This window comes from Dendropsophus ebraccatus, chromosome 9 (genome assembly GCF_027789765.1).
Source record: "Dendropsophus ebraccatus isolate aDenEbr1 chromosome 9, aDenEbr1.pat, whole genome shotgun sequence".
NCBI lineage: Eukaryota > Metazoa > Chordata > Amphibia > Anura > Hylidae > Dendropsophus > Dendropsophus ebraccatus.
The window spans coordinates 99,237,842-99,253,489 of record NC_091462.1 but is presented as its reverse complement, the minus strand read 5'-3'; positions in this window follow the sequence as shown (position 1 = coordinate 99,253,489).

The window sequence follows — 15,648 nt, the reverse complement described above, 5'->3', positions numbered from 1 at the left end:
TATAATACTACACACCACTAATCACAACAGCATACATCACCGCCACACTACTACCACACCGATATAATCGTATAATACTACACACCACTAATCACAACAGCATACACCGCCACCACACTACTACCACACCGATATAATCGTATAATACTACACACCACTAATCACAACAGCATACACCGCCGCCACACTACTACACCGATATAATCGTATAATAATACTACACACCACTAATCACAACAGTATACAACGCCGCCACACTACTACCACACCGATATAATCGTATAATACTACACACCACTAATCACAACAGCATACACCGCCGCCACACTACTACCACACCGATATAATCGTATAATACTACACACCACTAATCACAACAGCATACACCGCCGCCACACTACTACCACACCGATATAATCGTATAATACTACACACCACTAATCACAACAGCATACACCGCCGCCACACTACTACCACACCGATATAATCGTATAATACTACACACCACTAATCACAACAGCATACAACGCCGCCACACTACTACCACACCGATATAATCGTATAATACTACACACCACTAATCACAACAGCACACACACCGCCGCCACACTACTACACCGATATAATCGTATAATAATACTACACACCACTAATCACAACAGCATACAACGCCGCCACACTACTACCACACCGATATAATCGTATAATACTACACACCACTAATCACAACAGCATACAACGCCGCCACACTACTACCACACCGATATAATCGTATAATACTACACACCACTAATCACAACAGCACACACCGCCGCCACACTACTACCACACCGATATAATTGTATAATACTACACACCATATAATACTACACATATACATCTACACTGCTACCTCACCGATATAATCATATAATACTACACACCATATAATACTACACACATATACACTGCTACCACACCGATATAATCGTATAATAATACTACACACCACTAATTACAACAGCATACAACGCCGCCACACTACTACCACACCGATATAATCGTATAATATTACACACCATATAATACTACACACATCTACACTGCTACCACACCGATATAATCGTATAATACTACACACCACTAATTGCAACAGCACACACCGCCGCCACACTACTACCACACCGATATAATCGTATAATACTACACACCATATAATACTACACACATCTACACTGCTACCACACACCGATATAATCGTATAATACTACACACCACTAATCACAACAGCATACAACGCCGCCACACTACTACCACACCGATATAATCGTATAATACTACACACCATATAATACTACACACATATACACTGCTACCACACCGATATAATCGTATAATACTACACACCATATAATACTACACATATACATCTACACTGCTACCACACCAATATAATCATATAATACTACACATCATGTAATAGCACACACATCTACACTGCTACCACACCGGTATAACCATATAATACTACACATATATAGCTACACTGCTACCACACCGATATAATCATATCATACTACACATCATGTAATGCTACACACCACTAATCACAACAGCACACAACGCTGCCACACTACTACCACACCGATATAATCGTATAATACTACACACTATATATTACTACACACATCTACACTGCTACCACACCGATATAATCATATAATACTACACACTATACAATACTACACATACACATCTACACCGCTACCACACCGATATAATCATATAATACTACACACTATATAATACTACACATACACATCTACACCGATACCACACCGATATAATCATATAATACTACACACTATATAATACTACACATACACATCTATACCGCTACCACACCGATATAATCATATAATACTACACATATACAACTACGCTGCTACCTTACCGATATAATCGTATAATACTACACACCATATAATACTACACATATACAGCTACACTGCTACCACACCGATATAATCATATACTACACACCATATAATACTACACACATCTACACTGCTACCACACTGATATAATCATATAATACTACACATATATATCTACACTGCTACCACACAGATATAATCATATAATACTACACACCATATAATGCTACACACCACTAATCACAACAGCACACAGTGCCACCACACTACTACCACACCGATATAATCGTATAATACTACACACCATATAATACTACACATATACAACTACACTGCTACCTCACCGATATAATCACATAATACTACACACTATAAAATACTACACACCATATAATCCTACACACATACATCCACACTACTACCACACCGATATAATCATATAATACTACACGTTATATAATACTACACATGTCTACACTGCTACCACACCTGATTGGGTCCATTGCGTGACCATGACATCCAACAGCTTGATCTGCCAGGACAAGGCCCTTAGTTACTGCAGTAAGAATATGCATGTGCAGTCACCAACGGGTTAAATAAGTTATCCAAAAAAACAACATTTCCTCTACAACTGGGGATTGTGTTAAAATCCTCCCCATAATATACTCACCTCCTCTGGTCATCCCCACAGTCGTCGTGTTACCTCTCCTGGTCCCCCATTAGTCTCTACTTGTCGTCCCAGCCCCAAAGGAGCCGTCCCCTGTGCCCACCTACTGGCTGAATGGACAGGTCCTGGAAGAACCTGGAAGAAGTGGTGTCCAGTGCGGGAACCAGGAGCATTGGTTGGGACAGCCCTGGAACAAATGTTAGTTTTCCCCTAACAACCCCTTTAAGCAACTATCTTGATTGTGGTAAAATATAAATATATATTTATATACCATCTTATTCCTCTTCTTACACTAGAACAGAAGTGCTGGCTTCATGTACTAATACGAGCTGCCAGCGCTTGTTCTGAATGTGGTCACATCTCCAAAATTGTTGAAACTTGGACAATGGGGAGTTGTTTGCTGTATATTGTGATCCACAGAATGGAAGTACATGAGTGGAGAGAACGTCACCCTGCTGAGGTCTGTGTCCCTAGATCTGTTCCACTGAGCGCCAATATGTGTCAGTAAGAGAGTCTGCCATTGTATTTAGCAGCTGTGTCACAACATGAGCCGCCTACACTCCACAGCATGTAATATAACAGTGAGACCGTATAGATATACACAAAATATACATAAAACAAATAGATCATGCCGTCCAATCTGCAGGCACCAGGTTATAGAGCAGGAGGAGCTGAGCAGATTGATATATAAGTTACTGGAAAATCTGACCTTAGGAGTCAAGTAGGTGGGACAGTCAGTGAGTAGGCCCGCCCACTGGACCCCTAAGCTAAGAAACAATAAATGTCAGGTTTTGATGAATCATTTCTTATACAACTATATATCATTCTTCTCAGCTTCTCCTGCTCTATAAGATGACGCCTGCAGCTCAGAGACCACTTTTCATGTGGAAAATATGGTGCAGATATGTATGCCGTATCCTCTAACATTGTGATTATAAAGAAAATCAAACCTTTGGCCATTGTGTCGTAGACATAGTTAGACATGTAGATGGAGATTTATATAACAGCATATCTTTAATTCCCAATGAGAAGTAATAGAATTATAATTGGACTGGATCATTATACAATGACCTTCAATGACCCTATAAACCAGTTCATGCAGCCCCAGACTTGATTGATTCATCTGCTCATTAATTCACTGTTCACTTCCAATGTGGACGACAAGCCTAGAGAAGAGCAGCGATCAGCACTTCTGCTTTGCTGTACTCAGTAGGCAGTAGTCAGTAGGTTGCACCGACAGCCCTAGGGCAGACATAAAACATCCTGTGACCGCTCTGTAGTGAACCTAAGTGGTCTCTACTGTTTAGCTCAGCTCCTTTAGGGCATTGCTGCGTCAGGGAATGCAATTATGTAAAATCCACCACTTTTCTTATTGCAGGATTTTCTCTCTTTCCCTATACTTTATACTACAGCTCTGCTTCTTCGGATTATCTGTTGTGTGAAAGTGCAGTACACAGGAACAGGTATGCCACTGCAAAGTATATGTTTGTGATCAGTTGGCACTGAGGTATGTATGGTTATAGTTCCTATGCTTCCCTGTATTCTGTTTCAGGCCTGTACTATTCACTTTTGGCCACAAGATGTGGACAGAGAGTATTTCTATGCTGAATGTCAATGGGTAATATTGTATTGTATATTGTTTATTGGTGCAAGAATATGATTCCCAGCCATGTCCCATTGCCCTGGCCTACAAGAGGCCTATTCTAGGATATTCCCCTCAATGGAAAGTTGAGTTGCCTTACTGTTCCTCCACCAATAAGGATTTATCTCAGTTGTAACCTTATATATAGGAAGATTGGTCAAATTAAGTCAGTAAGTAATACTGCAATAACATGCATCAATACCTCCACTATACAATACCAAATAGTGCCCACATACTGCTATTCAGTGCCTATGCAAAACCACCATACATCGTCAAATATAAAAGGAGAAGTCTAGGAGATTTTTTAATGAAAGTATTGTATTGCCCCCCCCCCCCCCCCCACCCCCCCCCGCCCCCCAAAGTATACAAATCACCAATTGTGAGATAGTGACTGGAGAAATAATAGATGGCAGGTAAGTTTCTCCCAGATTTCTGTCATACGTGTTATAGCTCCAGGGAGTGCTCAGTGTGTGTTTAAGAAAAACCTTATCTGGCTTTGCAAGGAAGCCAAAATAGGACCTGGAGTTTTCTGGATTGGGGAAGAGTTGGGCGGGTTCCCCAATCCATAGTCCACTGCTGGTAGTGGTCAAGGCTGAGGCCTAATCAGCTGCACCTGCAGCCGCCGCATATAGAGAAGCCAGGCAGAGTGATCAGTCTCCTCCTCAGTCCTGTGTCATGCCTGAAGGTGACAAACTGCTATGTGAGTAGCTGTACCAGTGCCTGGTAGTAAGGTGCTGGAGTTAGTTAGTAGTTAACTGTTTAGTTAGTGCTCAGACGAGCAGGGTTTTGTTTTGTGTTTTGCCATTGAACCTGCCTGATGTGTAAAGGCTGTTTATTTTGCCGGCACCACAATAAACTGGACTTTTATTATTGGACTTTATGCCTGAGTGTCCCTGTCTCTGTCTGCCAAGTAAGTCAATCCTGCATATACCACAGCTAATTCCCACACAATATACACTTATTACAGGAAATGCTTATAAAGGGCTTTTTCCCTGCACTTACTACTGCATCAAGGCTTCACTTCCTGGATAAAATGGTGATGTCACTTCCTGGATAACATGGTGATGTCACTTCCTGGATAACATGGTGATGTCACAATCTGACTCCCAGAGCTGTGCGGGCTGTGGCTGCTGGAGAGGATGATGGCAGGGGGACACTGAGGGACACAGGGCACTGAAGGGACACTGAGCATCCCTCTGCCATCATCATCTCCAGCAGCGACAGCCCGCACAGCTCTGGGAGTAGGGTCGTGACATCACAATGTTATCCAGGAAGTGACATCACGATGTTATCCAGGAAGTGACATCACGATGTTATCCAGGAAGTGACATCACCATATTATCCAGGAAGTGACATCACCATGTTATCCAGGAAGTGACATCACCATGTTATCTAGGAAGTGAAGCCTTGATGCAGCAGTACGTGCAGGGAAAAAAGCACTTTATAAGCATTTCCTGTAATAGGTATATCCTGGTGATTTGCATAATTTTTGGGGGACAATACAATACTTTAATAAAATTTTTCGCTGGACTTCCGTGCAGAAAGAATACTTCTATTCTTTAACTATGAAACGCTACCATTCTGTGCCTACATAATACCGCCATATAGAGTCCCCTTATTATATGAATAATACTGCTATATTGTGCCTCAGTAAAAACCATTTAGTGCCCAAACAATACTGCCATTCAGTAACTTAGTAATACTGCTATATTATATTTTAGTAATACCAACATACATCACCAGATAATAGTTCTGTACAATGCTGACAGAAATTGAATATTCAGTAACTATGTGATACAGCCTGTGCGTGCATAAGTAATACCACCATAAAATGCCAAATAGTGCCTACATAATGCAGCCATTCAGTAACTATGTAATACTGTCTGTCCTACTGTGCCCCATTAGTAGCAAACATATAGAACTAGTTTAGAGGAAGATGTGCATGGTATAAACGTGTTGGGGATGTCCCAGGGTTAAGTGACCCGTATACCCAAGTTATATGACCTATGTAGATGATGTGTGGCCTCTATAGTAGCTGGTGTGTGGCCTCTATAGTAGCTGGTGTGTGGCCTCTATAGTAGGAGATGTGTGGCCTCTATAGTAGGAGATGTGTGGCCTCTATAGTAGCTGATGTGTGGCCTCTATAGTAGCTGATGTTTGGCCTCTATAGTAGCTGATGTGTGGCCTCTATAGTAGCTGATGTGTGACCTCTATAGTTGCTGATGTTTGGCCTCTATAGTAGCTGATGTGTGGCCTCTATAGTAGCTGATGTGTGGCCTCTATAGTAGGAGATGTGTGGCCTCTATAGTAGATGATGTGTGGCCTCTATAGTAGATGATGTGTGGCCTCTATAGTAGATGATGTGTGGCCTCTATAGTAGATGATGTGTGGCCTCTATAGTAGATGATGTGTGGCCTCTATAGTAGGAGATGTGTGGCCTCTATAGTAGCTGATGCACGGCCTCTAAAGTAGAAGATGTGTGGCCTTTGTGGTAGAAGACCTGTGGCCTCTCCCTAGTAGATGATGTGTGGCCTCTATAGTAGAAGACCTGTGGCCTCTACATAGTAGATGTTTCTTGGCCTCTCTATAGTAGAAGACGTGTGGCCTCTCCATAGTAGAAGACGTGTGGCCTCTCCATAGTAGATGACGTGTGGCCTCTCCATAATAGATGACGTGTGGCCTCTCCATAGTAGATGACGTGTGGCCTCTATAGTAGATGATGCTAAGCCTCTCTATAGTAGAAGACGTGGGGCCTCTCCATAGTAGTTGATATGTGGCCTCTCCATAGTAGAAGACGTGGGGCTTCTCCATAGTAGATGATGTGTGGTTGCTCCATAGTAGAAGATGTGTGGCCTCTATAGTAGAAGATGTGTGGCCTCTTCATAGTAGATGACATTTGGCCTCTCCATAGTAGATGATGTGGGGCCTCTATAGTAGAAGACGTGGGGCCTCTCCATAGTAGATGATGTGGGGCCTCTATAGTAGAAGATGTGTGGCCTCTCCATAGTAGTAGACGTGTGGCCTCTCCATAGTAGATGATGTGTGGCCTCTATAGTAGAAGGCGTGTGGCCTCTCCATAGTAGAAGACGTGTGGCCCCTCCATAGTAGATGATGTGTGGCCTCTATAGTAGAAGACGTGTGGCCTCTTCACAGTAGATTACGTGTGGCCTCTCCATAGTAGATGATGTTTGGCCTCTCCATAGTAGATGACATGCTGCCTCTCCATAGTAGATGACATGTGGCCTCTATAGTAGAAAACGTGTGGCCTCTCCATAGTAGATGATGTGTGGCCTCTATAGTAGAAGATGTGTGGCCTCTTCATAGTAGATGACGTGTGGCCTCTCCATAGTAGATGATGTGTGGCCTCTACATAGTAGTTGATGTGTGGCCTCTCCATAGTAGATGATGTGTGGCCTCTGTAGTAGAAGACGTGTGGCCTCACCATAGTAGATGACATGTGGCCTCTATAGTAGAAGACGTGTGGCCTCCCCATAGTAGAAGACGTGTGGCCTCTCGATTGTAGAAGACGTGTGGCCTCTCCATAGTAAATGACGTGTGGCCTCTATAGTAGAAGACGTGTGGCCTCTTCATAGTAGATGAAGTGTGGCCTCTCCATAGTAGATGACGTGTGGTCTCTCCATAGTAGATGATGTGTGGCCTCTCCATAGTAGATGACGTGTGGCCTCTCCATAGTAGAAGACGTGTGGCCTCTCCATAGTAGAAGACGTGTGGCCTCTCCATAGTAGATGACATGTGGCCTCTATAGTAGAAGACGTGTGGCCTCTCCATAGAAGATGACGTGTGGCCTCTCCATAGTAGAAGACGTGTGGCCTCTCCATAGAAGACGTGTGGCCTCTCCATAGTAGAAGACGTGTGGCCTCTCCATAGTAGATGACATGTGGCCTTTTTAGTAGAAGACGTGTGGCCTCTCCATAGTAGGTAACATGTGGCCTCTATAGTAGAAGACGTGTGGCCTCTCCATAGTAAATGACGTGTGGTCTCTCCATAGTAGATGATGTGTGGCCTCTCCATAGTAGTTGACGTGTGGCCTCTCCATAGTAGATGACATGTGGCCTCTCCATAGTAGATGACGTGTGGCCTCTCCATAGTAGTTGACGTGTGGTCTCTCCTATAGCATCATGGAGGCTGTTCCCCTGGGACATCTCCCTCCTCGTAGGCCTGGAGCAGAGCTGCTTTCACTTTGCATGCCTTGTGCATGTTGATAGGATTTTTTCCACAGGCGGCAGAGCCGGCGGCTGGTCTCCGGGGTGGGGGAGGACAGGTAATCATTACGCAGCAAACTGAGAGGAATCTGCTCCAACTCTCCACTTTCCACTATTGATTCCATCCAGCTGCTGAAAACCACATCCAGAGGAATATATAGAGCGCGGCCTCCCAGAAACCAGGGAAAACAGCGCACTGGTGGGAGGGAGGCCAAGCCGGACACAACACACCTCAGGACTCCCCCATCGCTCTGTGTCTAGGTGCTGAGGCGGCCATTTTTCTCTGTCCCATAAGCAAGGTTTACACTCCTGACATTGTACAGATCTGCAGAGGAGCTGAGTCAGGACCTTGTAGGTTACAGAAATATTCCAGGCGTCCTGAAGGGGCTTCGGTTCAACTCTCTATAAAACAAGACCACACAGAGCTACATTGTTCTTCCCTGGACAGCCGGTGACAAACATTGTCCCAAGAACATAGGACAAGAACCTCAGGACAATGTGAATCACTCTGTATCATTTAATACTGTACGGTAGTATTATATTGGCATTGTATGGCGGTATTATGAGGGCTGAAATTACCAAAAAACTGAACTGGAAGTAGCAGGTCACCAGTAAATGGTGAATTTGCACTGTACCCAGAGGCTTCATGTCACCCTGCGTGTATACATGTCACTCTGCGTGTATACATGTATCCTAGTGGGGGTCAGGACCATGTTTGCTGTAGAGCTGTGTAAACTAAAGGAGGTGACCTCTCCTTCGCGTTTGACTATCACACGACCCTGTGAACACACCGCAAGAGCGCCACATCTGTATTGTGTGAGGTCATCCCGGCTCTGTATACACAGGACAGACACCTGATAATGTGATGATATGGGATGCTGTGCATGTATATACATATATACAGTGAGGGCGGGTATAGTGCAGGGTTACCTGTAGTGGGGTGTGGGCAGAATGAGGCAGCAGAGATTTTACATGGAAGGGACTGGGATTCAGAACAGTCCAGGGTTAAATACAAACAACTATCGGGTGTCTGTAAAGGGTTAAACCCCATCTATATAGAGAGAGAGAGCAATATAGAGAGGTGTGCATGGTATACAGCAGTGGGACAATATAGGTAAGTATGCCATATAAGCTCCAGCTTCTGGATAGGGGACGGTATGATATATAGTCATTACATACTACAGTGCCCTGTAATTCTGCCCACCAGACCGCACTGCTATATCCTTAGCTGTCATATAAAGCACCACCAGATCATTGCCAACCACATACAGTATATCCTTAACATTGCTAATCGCACTCTCCTTGTAACTAGTGATGAGTGAACATCCTGATGTTTGGTTCGGATCCCGAACACGAATATAACAAGAAAATGATCGTGATCGCTTCGTGTTCGTGTTTGCCGAACATTCACGAACAAATAAGGTACAGCAGAAGCGTATGTTTCGGTCTATACACATGCGTACAGATTATCAGGTTCAAAGCGTGAATTACACAGTTACATACGTTCACAAGTTCAGATGAGTTCGAAAATGATCAGTATAATTATTCCGATCATCGAACAAATTGTTCATGATCAGCAAACACAAACAATTAGCGTCATATTCGTACGAACATTTACAAACATGTTCGCTCATCACTTCTTGTAACTTGCCAGCCATAGACATTGGGAGAGATTTATCATACATGGTGTAAAGTGACACTGGCTCAGTTGCCCCTAGCAACCAATCAGATTCCACCTTTCATTTTCCAAAGAGTCTGTGAGGAATGAAAGGTGGAATCTGATTGGTTGCTAGGGGCAACTGAGCCAGTTTCACTTTACACCATGTCTGATAAATCTCCCCTATAGTCCATATACCATTGGCAGTCATAAACATTGCTTTCATACCATTAGCAATCATAGGCAAAGCCCCCATAGCATTAGCAGTCATAGAGAGTGCCTCCATACCATTAGCAGTCATAGACAGTGCCCCCATACCATTAGCAGTCATAGACAGTTCCCCCATACCATTGGCAGTTTGGCACCTATAGACAGTGCCCCCATACCATTAGCAGTCATAGACAGTGCCCTCATACCATTAGCAGTCATAGACAGTGCCCCCATACCATTAGCAGTCATAGACAGTGCCCCCATACCATCCATTAGCAGTCATAGACAGTGCCCCCATACCATTAGCAGTCATAGACAGTGCCCCCATACCATTGGCAGTTTGGCACCTATAGAAAATGCCCCAGTACCATTGGCAGCTATAGACAGTACCTCTACGCCATAGGCAGCTATAGACAGTACCTCCTTACTGTTAGCAGTCATGGACAGTGCCCCCATACCATTGGCACCTAAAGACAGTGCCCCCATACCATTGGCACCTATAGACAGTGTCCACCATACCATTGGCAATGATAGACAGTGCCCCCATACCATTGGCAGTCATAGACAGTACCTCTACGCCATTGGCAGCTATAGAGAGTACCTCCATACTATTGCCACCTATAGACAGTGCCCCAGTGCCATGGGCAGTTAGACAGTGCCCCCATACCATTGACAGTACCTAGACAGTACCTCTACGCCATTGGCAGCTATAGACAGTACCTCCCCACCATTTGCAGTCATAGACAGTGCCCTCATACCATTGACAGTCATAGAAAGTACCTCATACTATTGTCACTCATCCAGAACACATTAGAGGTGCAGCATGAAACTACACAATACAAAGCATATGACCTATGGGTAAGATGAGGCCTGGACTCTCTGCTCATTCTGGTCAGTGATGCTGCTGTCTCTGAATGATCAGTGTGATATGTACTGTATTATATACCATCTAGAGTACAGGGGGTGACTGTCACAGCTCTATCATACATAACACAAGCCGGGGGCCGGCAGGCCTTGTTATTTGGCAGAATTTTCAGCATTTTACTTCTGTCAGATGTGGAGACCATATCAGCAAAATCTGCAGCCAGAGGCGAAATCAAACACCGGGGACCGGGCCGGGAATTCACCTCAGTGTTTTTACAAAGACCGAGTAACCCACCCCCGAGGCTGCGGGGGGCGCCCTCCTATGTGCTCAGAAATGCCAACACTGAAATTCTACACAGCCAGCATCTTCTATACAGAAGAGTTTTCTTATTATAGTTGCCTTATATCATTCATAGTAAGTAAGTACAGTAAGATTCCTTTAATCTGGCACCTGCTGATGGATTCCAGATGATCAGATATTCAAGTTACGGCATCTTTAGTCTTTAACTTTTTAAAAACATAAACGTCCAAAATGCAAAAAAAAAAAAAAATTAATTTGCCAAATTGATCATATATCACACAACAAAAATTCTAAGGGCCACATGTATCATCCGGCGAACGGATGATTTTCGGCGGAAAGTGCCGATTTGCGTATTTTTTTATACGCAAATGGCCGATTTGCTAATAAAATTTTGGGCGGAACGGAGGGCGCGGACTCAGAGTCCGTGCGATTTATCATCCGTTCCGCCAAAATGTACGCCGAAAACCTACTCCAGTCCTCAGCTGGCGTAGGTTTTCGGCGGTGCGCAACGGCGCGCACGGGATTTATGTAGAGGCAGTCCGCCTCTACATAAATCTCCGTAGCGCCGCAGCTGCGGGGGCATTTTTACGTCCGGCGTAAAAAACGCCGGACTTAATAAATGCCTCCCTAAATGTTTTCTTGCACCTTGGTCTGTTATCAATATGGGGACAATGGGGACTTTTTAATGACTTTTTTTTCTTCTTTACTCCATTTACAGAGCAGGATCAATAATGTTATGTATTCAGGTAATTCTGCATGCTGTGATAGCAATAATACTTTTTTTTTTTAATTTAATAAAAAAAGAGGCATTTTTTAATTTTTATTTTAATATATTGGGTAATATAATTTTATTCACCCCCCACCACCACCTCCACCACACTTTTTTAGTCCCCCTAGGCCATTTTCATAAGCCATCATTTGATTTCTTACATATGTCAATGCAATACTAATGTATTGCAGTGATCGGTAATATCAGCGCTCTGCTAGTACAGTCTGGCCTAGGCAGAACCTACTAGCAAAGTCTACATGGCAGCCCTGGAGGCCCTCAGAAGACCTTCAGTTGCCATGGTAGCCTGGCAGCATACTGTGATTGCATGGCATGGGTGCAGATTAGGCCCCTGACAAGTGCACAAGTGACTGCCCAACTACCATAAAAAGGTCTATGGGCAGTCACTAAGGCGTCACTGTCCAGAGCAGTAGAAAATCCATAGAAAACCTTTCCTGCTCTGGACAGTTCCTGACATGGACAGGGGTGAAGCAGAGAGCAACTTGTCAGACTGGAAAGAATACACCACTGCTGGACATACAGCAGCTGACAAGTATTGGAAGACTAGAGATTTTTAAATAGAAGTAATTTACAAATCTTAATAACTTTCTGAAACCAGTTGATTGAAAAAAACCAACATTTTTCGCCATGTACTTATAGCAGTGAAGACGTAAGACAGCAAACCTTTCAAGGACCAATAACCTGCAGATCCAGGACTCCTGCTTGCAGTTGATGAGAGCGCCATGTGGTGCAGTACACTGTGCCACCTGTCCCTCTACTTGTATCACAAAGAATGTGATCTGCCACTTTAACAACGCGTAAATCATAAAGTAGTGAAACACAAACTTCACTGTGACCTTGAAGAGGCCGCGACCTCCGGACTGAATTACAAGGAGGCACATCTGGTTGGATGGGAAACCTCCATGGAGGAAAGTGCAAAAACTTGGGTTACATGGGACCAAAGCCGTAACCTGTCATGTGGTTGGCGGTGAGTTTGCAGCATATGCAGGTTTCTGCTCTTCTAAAGTACATAGGGTTAAGCTGCAATACCACTTATAACCTGCTCAGAGGTGGGGCGCTGTGTTTGTCTCATCCTTATTGTAATTGAAAGAAGAAGAAGCCAGACCCACTGGTGTCCACTATGGCTGTGTGTGGACTGGAGTGGTCACAATGTAATGGATCATCTCATGTATAGTATACACCAGTACACTCTACAATGACCAGAACATCCGACTTATTATAGGAGAGCCTTGAAGGTCTTAATGTCAGACATTTGATACAAAGATGATACAGAACAGAGGAGAAGACACAACCGTATTCATTGTACGTTACCAATATGTCACATGGTTATTATACATTGTCCTATGGCTGTATACCGAACACTGAGGCCACAGTCACACATCAGCAGAGCTGTCCACCATCACACAGACACATTCATAGGTAATAGGTGATACAGATCAATAGACATAGATATTCAGATATTAGTTGGATATGAGAGATAGAGAGATAATGGATGGAAAGAAGGATAGATAGATAGATAGATAGATAGATAGATAGATAGATAGGAGACAGATAGATAGATAGATAGATAGATAGATAGATAGATAGATAGATAGATAGATAGATGATAGATAGATAGATAGATAGATAGATAGATAGATAGATAGGAGATTGATAGATAGATAGATAGATAGATAGATAGATAGATAGATAGATAGGAGATAGATAGATAGATAGATAAATAGATAGGAGATAGATAGATAGATAGATAGATAGATAGATAGATAGATAGATGATAGATAGATAGATAGATAGATAGGAGATAGATAGATAGATAGATAGGAGATTGATAGATAGATAGATAGATAGATAGATAGATAGATAGATAGATAGGAGATAGATAGATAGATAGATAGATAGATAGATAGATAAATAGATAGGAGATAGATAGATAGATATTCTTTAATATAATCAGCAGCACATCACAAGGACTCAGGGTGCCAGATGTATCCTCCAACCACGAGGTGCATATATATTTAAAGTATTCCACCGACACTCCAGTTTAGGTGAAAAAAAACTTTGATTTATTCAGTGAGTATACAGCACAGCAAGCATAATCAGTCTGCAACGTTTCTGTGGCCTCTCGCCACCATTTTCAAGCCGGCTTGAAAATGGTGGCGAGAGGCCACAGAAACGTTGCCGACTGATTATGCTTGCTGTGCTGTATACTCACTGAATAAATCAAAGTTTTTTTTCACCTAATCTGGAGTGTCGGTGGAATACTTTACATATATAGATAGATGATAGATAGATAGATAGATAGATAGATAGATAGATAGATAGATAGATAGATAGATAGATAGGAGATAGATAGATAGATAGTAGGAGATAATGGAAGGAAGGATGGATAGATACATAGGTAGAGGATGGATATAGTGGCTACCTATCTGCCAGCCTCTACACCCCCGTCCATCTTCCTCACATACATTCTGCCCTCTCAGATGGATATTTTAGTATCCATCAGATGTCAGTGATGGCTCAGATGTAGCAGAGCTGTGGCTGTCATGAGGGTTTCTTACAGCTTGGGCCCAGCACAGATCGATTTAGTTCAGACGAGTGTGTGTGGCGGATAGCTGGCGGTAATGATGGGACGCAGAGGACATGACGCCGCTCCTATAGGACAGCAGGGATGAATGGGATTGATTAGAGGAGACTCTGTCTGGGCTCTGCTTATAGTAACACAGACGCTTCATTGCTAAACATGGCTGATCTCCTGCTTCATGAAATATACACTGAGGTCCTGGGACGTGAAGATCCTTGTATAACCCATTGCTACCTGTGCATATATAGCAGGGGACGGAGTGGTATATACATGAAGGCAATACATCTACTATAGAGGCAGTCTATGCACCTGCTATAGGATATAGATTGCAGTGATAGTGTAATAGCTGCTACCTGCCACTAGGGGCAGCTCACAGCTCAGATTTATAGAACTCTCATTCAGTTCAGTACTAACTGTATCAATTAATTCGCAGTGAGCTCCCCCTAGTGGTGGCTGCAGGCAGCCAGAATTAAATCATTGATCAAGTCAGAACCAGCACAGGATTCTGAACCTAAAAAAGTATGATGGACACTGACTATTATTGAGTTTTTTCAATGGGATATGATCGGCAATAGCGGATCCCTCAACCTATAGGTCTTCAGCAAAGCTACTACTCCTATTATGCCCTGATAGCTGTCAGAGCATGATGGGATTTGTAGTTTTGCAACAGCTAGGGGACACTGGTATAGAGTGTAATAATAAATGGCTCCGTAATGTTATAGTCATGTTATATTACAAGAATATAGGAACATCTGGAGGAGGTTTCAGAGTTTCAGTCCCTGCAGCAGCTATGGGGGAGT